This window comes from Acomys minous, assembly GCF_964271855.1.
Source record: "Acomys minous genome assembly, chromosome: 1".
Lineage (NCBI taxonomy): Eukaryota > Metazoa > Chordata > Mammalia > Rodentia > Muridae > Acomys > Acomys minous.
In genome coordinates, this window is record NC_140483.1 from 182920424 (window position 1) to 182927689 (window position 7266).

The 7266-nt window shown below is 42.6% G+C and overlaps 1 pseudogene across 1 annotated transcript; it reads right to left on the minus strand.

Moving 5' to 3' along the window:
* Positions 1–6033: 6033 nt before the first annotated feature.
* Positions 6034–6543, minus strand: LOC311597135 (large ribosomal subunit protein eL13-like; annotated as a pseudogene). The gene has a single exon. The product of its transcript is annotated as a large ribosomal subunit protein eL13-like (transcript).
* Between the last annotated feature and the right edge of the window lie 723 nt (positions 6544–7266).

Genomic DNA, 7266 nt, shown 5'->3' on the forward strand with positions numbered 1-7266 from the left:
TGAAATAATTAGTAATGATCACCCCTTTGTTTCAAGTACAGAGAACTATCCGATAAGGCAACAACACACTTGTTCATTGTGGACACGTCCTTACCTCAACGGTAACATTTTTATTTTGTTTCAGGTGACACCGTCTACCTATCTTTCATGGTGCAGCTCATTGCATTTTTAAAAGATGTTTTTTTCCAGGAGCTAATTGAGCTTTATCTATGTGAGTGCGCTGGAATCTGTCACTGACAGCCTGCAGAAGGCCATTTCTTCAATTGCTCGAAAGAACTAAAGAGTCAGACATGACAAACTGCAGCTAGGAGCACCTGGCAGCAAGCCCATTAGTGCTGCTGTGCCAAGATGCACTAATAAATTACTCAGAAAACACCGACTCACTTTATTTCTGTCATGAAACTCGCCACCCTAAAACCAAAGGAAAAAATAAAGTTGATTTTTTTCTTCTGTCAAGGTTTGTCAGGGCCTTTGAAAACGGAATGCATTATTTATTTTATTTATTTATTTATTTACATTTTGCAAAAATGTAATTGCTGGCAAACCCATTCTGGTCTCCGAAAACAGCTTCCTTTTGTTTCTTATACGATTTCTAGAAAACAAACTTTAGGATTTCTTTACAGCCTTCTGCTTCTCTCTGCCAAGAAGCAACTTTTAACTCCAAGGCAACTATAGCAAATGAGAAAAACAAACTGAGCATTCTTTTCCAATCCCATTTTTCAAACCAGTCCCATTGCCTTAGCTTGCTGTGTAACTTAAGAGGTAATTGACTTTTTCTGAGAGGGTGGAGCAACAGTATCTCATTTGATCAGGATGTCCTTATCAATCATTGATTTAAGGATTAAGAATGAGATGTGAAAACTGTCTGCTAGTATTCTGGGGATTTGCTCCGTTTAGCTTGGATCAAATTCTTCCATGGGCAGAGCAATCCAGACAGGATTCAAGTCTTAAACTGATAAGTTCCCCTCAAAATATCCTCAGGTAAGTTTCTGAATTGATTTTTCTACCGTTCTCATCCCATCTCTAATGCTCATTTCTGATGATGTAGACTCGCTCTACATCACAGATGTTGGCATTTACCTGTATGGTCCTTCTTGATGCAGCCTTTTCCATAATGCAACCATAGCGACCACCGGACAACGTCTTCTACTGGGTGGTCTAGACTTCTTGGAGAGAGATTGGATGCACAAATTAAATCACACTGCCGGTGCCAGATGATAAGGGATGGGAACCAAGTAATTGAAAGGGATCAATGGAAGTTTACTAAATTAGACTTGAGGCCCAACTATGAATACAACTGTCAGACACTCTGAGGTCCGGTGTAAAGAACACTGAGCACGTGACCCTGAGCACTGGAAGTCACGTAAGATGAGAGCCTAGGCTCCAAAGAGAGATGTCACACAAAGAAGGTGTTCATTTGGAGGCAAGATTTCCTACAGCAATTGCAAACACAGCCTCGAGGTTATTCGCCCACGTGCTGAAAATATCAGCGAGCCGACCGAGATGGTGGGTTACAGAAAGACCCACGTGGGAAACTCCACTCTGAGCGTCTTCTCCCAGCCATTTATGACTAGGCATTCATTTGATTCAGTCCCCAAGGAAAATACCTTGACAACGAAAACACAGCTGCGCAACCAACAGCCTGAGTCACAGGAGGTGAAGATGCTATGGGCTCCCTAAACTAACTCACACTGCCCCCCCCCATACAGCCATGGAACAGATGTCCTTAGTCCAGAGTTTGACAACACAGAGTGCACTAGTAGCGGGTCTGGTCTCTGTATTCTCAGCTGCCTGGGTTTGAGGCTGAGATGCAAAGGAAAGGAGATAACGTCATTCTGGTACTCTATTCTAAGAGGCTCAAAGTTCAGAATGTGTGACCTTTTTCCCATATCTCCACCATAAACAACCCTTTCAGATTACTTTTGCTGTATCTGGGATGGAGGCACCAATCTGCTCCTTAGGCGAAGTTATTCCCATAGAATTGAGCCAATAAAATCGAGCCATTCACTCCTCGGCGCCCGGCTCATCTTTTGCTTCAGGCAGGTGTCGTCCCTTCCCTGTAGAATTCCAACTTAACTGTGTGGCATAGCAACCCCAGAGTCTCCACTAGTCTCCCCTAGTCATGCCAACACCCACAACTTCTCCCAGCATCACTCACTGTCACCTTAGTTTCTTCTAGAAACTGTTCTCTCTAAACTATACTTTTCTCTTTATCTCAACAGCTCCTTCAGCAAACACAGAGTGTGTGTTGTCTTTGCCATAGGCTCATGCTGCCATTGAGAATAAACAGTAATACAAGGCTCAGTTCGTCTAGCATGTATGTGCCGAGCACACTTCTGACACACAAGGAAAAATAAATAAAGCGTGTCATACCTATGAGAAAGGGAAAGTGATGTTCCCGTGAGCTCTGGAATCTGCTTTGGATTCACAGGCGAGACCCCCTTGTACAAGAATCCTTTCAGAAAAAAGTGACAACTTCTTCTGAATAAAGCTGGTAGCCCAGCTCCAACATGTTATTCTCTTCCAACTCATGCCCCCAGCCCATTCATCTGCAGAAAATTTAAAGCCCAAGCCAATGTTTGAAACTTGGTGTCCCTTTCTTTTTCATGTCCAGGTTGATAAATGAAGTAGGACAAAAGACTCAAGCAAAAAAAGTAAATAAATCAGTTGAGTCTGCTGAGTACAGTAGCTTACTGTACTATATACTCCCAGCAGTTGGGGAGTTGAAGCAGAGGCCGGCTGTAGGCTCAAGGCCAGCCTGCGCTCATGTGGAGAGTTCCAGAGCAGCCTGAGTTACCATGTGATACCCTGTCTCAAAACAAAAACAACTAGACTGAAAAGAAAAATATCAGTTGGACTGTATTTACAAAATAACTTAAATAAAATCCAAGTCCCTTTGCATCCTTTTGTTTAAGACTCACATTCTCTTCTGTGAGAAAACTAATGGAGGAATTGTGTTTCCTTTGCTTTGAAATTTATTGGCACCCAATTCTAGACTTACTCTCCAACAGTTAAATTAGGAGATGGCTCGGAGTGGATCTGCTCTGAGTTTCTTCTGGCTTCCTTTCTCCTGACAGACTGAGGCTTCACTAGGTGTAGCTCACCTTAGCTTATTCCCACTCAGGGCCAGCCCCTCTGAGAGGCTTCGAAGCTACACTGGGGAAGATGCATTTCTCAAGTTAGAGTGAGCATTCTGATGGTTGGGGGTGGCAGTGGACACCATGAAAGTCATTTTGTCATTTTCTCCAGCCGCATGTGGAACCTGGTACTGCTTAAGGCTGAAAATCCACCATTCAGTGAGTGAGCAAGCATAGTTACCTCTTGAAATGTATATAATTAGACCTGCATTGTGGCCATTATTTATGACTATGTATATTATTTGATGACTATAAATTTGATTTTCAAATTAAATAAGGTAACAACTATAGCAAAAGAGAGGCTTACAGCATCCCAAAATATTATTTACCAACTATATTGGGTCATCTACACTTTCCTGTTTCTCTCTGACTCTAAGTGACCAACACAAAGACACAGCATAATGGCTTATTATATCAAATGTATCTTTAGCTGTAATTCCACTCCATATGCCTTTTTTCAAATAGAACGTTACACAAATGTACAAGATTTACAGAAATTATTTCTTCTATGATCATCACTTTATTCTTCCATTTCCAAAGGCCTAAGGATGTTCGCCCGGATATCTAAACTTGATAGTGCTATATAATGGAATGCTTAACTCACATAGCTTTTCACATAAGGTGATATTTGGGGAACTTGCCTCTTACATAACCCTTCCGGGGCTTATATAATGCTTCAAAAATGTATGCTGTTACAGTGAACTTTAGTTCTCTGTCTTTAAATACGGTATTATCCTCCACCCTGAAAATTCAGTGATAAATTTGGTATTAAGTAAGACTGTGACAAATTTAATGGAAAGAGTATAGCTTCTGAAACTAAATGACAGGCTTCTCGTGCTGGGCTGTCCTTTTGATAATTGTGTTATCTCAGAACAGTAAATGTACTCCTCTGAGATATAACTTCCACTCCTGTAAAGTATAAATTGTAGTGAGTTACATATACATATCCTTTTAAGAATGGCTATTTGCACATCCTAAATTTTGGAACCTGTGGACATTAGTTCACATGTGAAAAAAGTATGTATTATCTTATGTGATGCAATTAAGTGAGAAATTCTTTTTGATATTGAGTAGCTTGTAGATATAATATATATATATCCTCATAAAGAAATAAAAGAGCAGAGGACATAACTTAGTGGTAGTGTGCTTGCATATCATGACATGGACTTCAGAGAGAGGGGGGCTATGGGGGGAGATTGAGAAAACAGTGTGGAGTAATGTCTTAGATTGCTTAGATGTGGCACAATGCAGGGAAGAGATTCTCCCTAGCACCTGCAAAAGAAGGTAGACACTTTGACTTCAGACTTGACAAGGACTACAAAAAGAAAAAAGAAAAAAGAAAAAAGAAAAAGAGACATTTCTGTTGTTTCAAGCTACCATGTTTGTGGTTTGTTTTGTTTTGTTTTTGTTTAAAGCATCACAGAAATAAAAGCATGAATAATATTACCTTTCAGTTGCAATGAACATTATTAAGAATGCGGTTAGGAACGTGAGTTGGAGGAATGAGCATTCAGGGAACAGCTTTCTTATCCTCAACTTACTCTTATTATCTCTATTGTTTCTTAACCAAAAGATACACATATGAGTATCAAGTCTTCACATCTTTACAGAGCACTAATTTATTTTCACTCCTCCAAGAGATAAACAATTAGCAGAAACAACTCCCCTTCCCAACTTGTTCGGTTCCTGCCTGATGTCCTACTGTTGTACAGTAATTACAGCCGTTATCGCCTGTCCCTCTTCTCTCTCAAGGAGGCTGCAGGTTACAAGCTGGACACAAAAGAGACTCCTGAGAGTGGCCTGTGGTGTGGACAGCATTTCATCTCCCATGTGCACCCCTTCAGCCTGCTATCTCACCAGGTCTCTGTGCACTAACTAAAGAGTCAGCTTTCAGCTGGTGCAGCTCTCGCCCACACCTACCTCGGACGATCCACCTAGCAAAGCTGTGATTACAGGCATTGCCAATGCTTTTCCCCAAGCAGAAACAAGCTTGGTGATTCAGAGAAGAGGTAGGACCCCCTAGAACATAAAGGGTTGTAGATGGACTAACCAAGACAGAATGGGCTTGCTAACTTTGGAGTGCTCAAAACATGTTTCATGCACCAACCACAGCACAGTGATGGTTAGAGCTGTAGAGTGGCCAGCCTCGCCTCTGTCCAACTTGCTCCATCGTCAGACTTCATGCACATATCCTGGCCCTAGAAATCAGCTCAAAATGTGGCCTATTCATATTATAAGATATCAGCTGTATCTGTGTGTATGAACACACATGTGTGCATACGTATGTGCTCTCACGTGTTTCAGTGAGTGCACATATGCTTATAAATACTAGAAGTCAACTTTCCATGTCATTCTTCAAGATGCATCTATCATACTGTTTGATATAAGGTCTCTCTCTGGGACTTAGGGCTCCCCAATTAGAATAGGCCAGCTGGCCAAGAAGCCTCAGACTTCTCCTAGCCCCATCCCATCAGCACCAGCATTCCAAATTTGTATCAGCATGGCAGTTTGTTATAAGTTTGCTGGAACTTTCTGGGGGAGTTGTTGTGTTTTGTTTATGGAAATTTTACTGCAGCCTTCCAACAGTGCATTACCTTTTCTTTTCAACATTTTGCTCTGCAGCTTCCTTCACCTTTTTTGCTCAGATGTCAAAGAGCCCGGCCATAGGTGCAAGCCATGTGAATACTGGCAAAAGCCTTGAAGTTCTTCTTTTATGGTTTTTTTGGAGTTTTTTGTTTGTTTTGTTTTGTTTGTTTGTGTTTTGTTTTGTTTTGCTTGTTTGTATTTCGAGACAGGGTTTCTCTATGTTATCTTGGCTGTCCTGGACCCACTTTGTAGGCCAGGCTGGACTCAAACTCACGGCAATCCATCTGCCTCTGCCTTCCAAGTGCCAGGATTAAAGGTGTGGGCCCCTCTTCTTCTGTGATGATTCCCTTATGGGCATCACAGGTCCTGTCAGCTGGGTGGGCAGTTTAAGTTCTTCATCAGAACCATCTCCCTTCCTCAGAGCAGAAGGCTTCCTGGGGAAAAGTATGAGCTTGGATGGGTACTCCTTCAGGGGCTGCACATTGGCCTGTAGTTACTCAGTGGATTTGTTTCACCTCCTAGGGTTCACAGAGATACTGATGGTGAGAGCCATTTTCTTATGAACACCAGCCACCTGGAGTTCTTCCAGGCTGAATGTCCTGCCAACTTGGACCCTGGTGTGGTATCTAAGTGTGGGGCACCTCACTATGGGCCTGATGGGACTGAAGGCGGGACTACAGGCAATGCGGCATGCTTTCCCCCGTAGAGCATTGCGTTGGTGGATTTTGCATGCTGGCTGGTTGAACCAAGTGTCTACTCACTGCTGCCAATCCTTGTGTAAGTGGGGCTTCAGGGTCATGCCATTCTGGCTGGGTGGCATGGCTGCCTCCTTTGCAGGAGAACAGCTGAGCGGAAAGGCTTATTTTTTATTTTAATTTATTATAATTTATTTAGATTACATCCCAATTATCATCCCTTCACTTGTACCTTCCCATTCCCCCTTCCCTCCCTCTTCCACCCTATTCCCCTCCTCTAGACCTCCAACAGAAGGGGACTCCTGCCCCACCATATGACCAGAGCATATCATGTCTCATCCGGATAGCCTGTTTCCCCTTCCTCTGTGTACTTCTGGGCCTCCACACCAAAGGGAAGTGAGCAAATCGGGGTCACCAGAGTTCATGTCAGAGGCAGTCCCCCACTCTCCCCACAATCGTGAAGAATGAGCTGCCTATTGGCTAGATTTGAACTTATTCTCAGTGTTTCATGCTGTCCTGGAAGTCACCTTCTCAAAGTAACTGACTTTCTAGCCACACCAGCTGAGTTTTAAACAATACTGAGGTAGGTTTCAGAGACAGAAAAGACAAAAGAAAAATGGCAGAAGACATCTGAGCACAGTCAAAGACGTTAAAACTAAGAGAGCTGAAACTAAAGAATTCTGAAAAGGCATCTTCAATAGTTGTTCTTGGGTGGGGGTGGGGGGGCGGGGAAGACCCTGCAGCAATAGTTGGTAAAATCTGGCAAAAGGCTTGAGTGGCATTCTCAGAGGTTTCCTTTGTCTTGTGAGGTTATTAGGGATGTGTATAAAAGAGTAAATGACTTCTTT